The 1,963-nt window shown below is 45.3% G+C and overlaps 2 non-coding genes across 2 annotated transcripts; both read left to right on the top strand.

Annotated features, from left to right (window-relative positions):
* The first annotated feature begins 1,155 nt into the window (after positions 1 to 1,155).
* Trnac-gca (transfer RNA cysteine (anticodon GCA)) lies at positions 1,156 to 1,227 on the top strand. The gene has a single exon. It is a non-coding gene; the product is annotated as a tRNA-Cys (tRNA).
* A 460-nt stretch (positions 1,228 to 1,687) lies between these two features.
* On the top strand, positions 1,688 to 1,759 carry Trnac-gca (transfer RNA cysteine (anticodon GCA)). Its single transcript has one exon. It is a non-coding gene; the product is annotated as a tRNA-Cys (tRNA).
* Positions 1,760 to 1,963: the final 204 nt, after the last annotated feature.

Below are 1,963 nucleotides of genomic sequence, written 5' to 3'. Positions count from 1 at the left end.
AGAAGGTTGACAATGACCTGTTAATATTTCATGTCCAACAAAGAGGCATTCTGGAGGGCAGCCATGACCGGGAACTTATTGACGATGGAGGAGGAGGAGGAGGAGGAGGAGGAGGAGGAGAAGGAGGAGGAAAATGAAGAAAATGAGGAGAGAAAAAAATAATAAAATAAATAATAAAAAAAATAATAAAGTAATGGTATAATAGGTAAAGAAAAAAAGAACTATCAGGAATTTTAGAGGAGGAGGAGAAAGAAAGAAAGCGCAAAAGGAGGAAGAATACTTAGAGTGTGTGTTTGTATGTGTGTGTGTGTGTGTGTGTGTGTGTGTGTGTGTGTGTGTGTGTGTGTGTGAAAAAGAAGAGAAGGTTGTTAGCAAGAAAAGAAACAAGTTAACAAAGACAGTTATTCAAGGGATGGGAACAAAAAGACGGCAGAAAAGGCTACGGAAGAAAAGAAAAAAAAAAAAAAGACCAGGAGTGATTTATGAGTATTCATGATCTTATATTTTCTTCCAATACACCATTTCCATATCCTGCCACTACTACTACTACTACTACTACTACTACTACTACTACTACTACTACTACTACTACTACTACTACTACTGCTACTACTACTACTTCCCATATAAAAGCTGTCATATCACGCCCCTTTTCTGTATGCTCTCTGTAAAAGACTGTTCGTTGTTAGAGAAATAAAGATCTGCTTCCTGCTGTGTGTTTTCTCACCACCCAAATCCGCACCCTTGTCTAGCATTTCGTTCTCTGTGGACCACATTACTTCACCTAACACTTCACGAGTCACATACGTGATACTGCTCCTTTTTTGTTGATAATTTTGGATCCAAACAAGGATGTCTGTGCTCTCTGTGCCAACAGGTTCTCGCAGGACCATGACTACCCTGCTGCAGGCCATGTCCTCCATATTTTTCTCGGCCACATCAGTCATTCCTGTTTGGTCCAGCTCTTGCAGCCCTCACGCAGGCAGCAACACAGGCGTGACCACACATGTGTGCAGACAGCGGCGAGGTGACAGATGCTTTGCACTGAGTTTTGTGGCGCGTCACGGTGGCCCGTGCGAAAGCTGCGAGTCACAGGTGTATTATGTTGAACAACACCTGTCCTTCTTAACAGTGACACAGGCCCGCTACAACCAGGGGGGTGTAGCTCAGTGGTAGAGCATTCGACTGCAGATCGAGAGGTCCCCGGTTCAAACCCGGGCGCCCCCTTCGCCTTTGTCTTTTCTTTCCGTAAATTTTCTTGAATGGGTGTAGCAAGACGAGAATAAACCTCGGAAACAACGATGCTCCTCGTAAAGAGGACAAAGCAACAGTACATCAATGACAACTTGAGAGGGTAACGAGCTAGATGGTGTTCGTAAGATCTCTTGGTAACATTAAGCACTGAAAATATGTTCATTTTCTTTTTTGGCGTTGATATAAGGCAGAGTATTTGTGTGTGTGTGTGTTTCGTTACAGAAAAAATTCAAATAAACCCCTCGCTGTGGACAGCATAACAAATATCTAGAACATGTTATGAGAAGCTGCAAGAAGCCATGGCAGTCCCTGTGTAAGGAGGAAGTGAGTTTTGTGGGCACGTCAAGGTGGCCGGTGTGAAAGCTGCGAGTCACAGGTGTATTGTGTTGAACAACACCTGTTCTTAACAGTGACACGGGACTTGTGCTGTCAAGGGGGTGTAGCTCAGTGGTAGAGCATTCGACTGCAGATCGAGAGGTCCCCGGTTCAAACCCGGGCGCCCCCTGCGATCACAACTTTTTATATTTTGAAACAACAAGCCTTCTCGTGAAGCTGCCGCTTCTGTGACGTGACAAGAGTGCTGGAATAAGATGCCGTAGGAGCCATACTACATTCCTTGCTGCCTGGAGGCCGTGCTGGCGAGCAGCGAGCCAGCGAGGTTCTGTGGTGACCCGTTCCTTTTGCGGGAGCAGAACCTCGATCCAGATCC

This window comes from Scylla paramamosain, chromosome 3 (genome assembly GCF_035594125.1).
Source record: "Scylla paramamosain isolate STU-SP2022 chromosome 3, ASM3559412v1, whole genome shotgun sequence".
NCBI classification, from domain to species: Eukaryota; Metazoa; Arthropoda; class Malacostraca; order Decapoda; family Portunidae; genus Scylla; species Scylla paramamosain.
The sequence above is the reverse complement of the archived record's forward strand: the minus strand, read 5'-3'. Positions and strand labels throughout refer to the sequence as shown.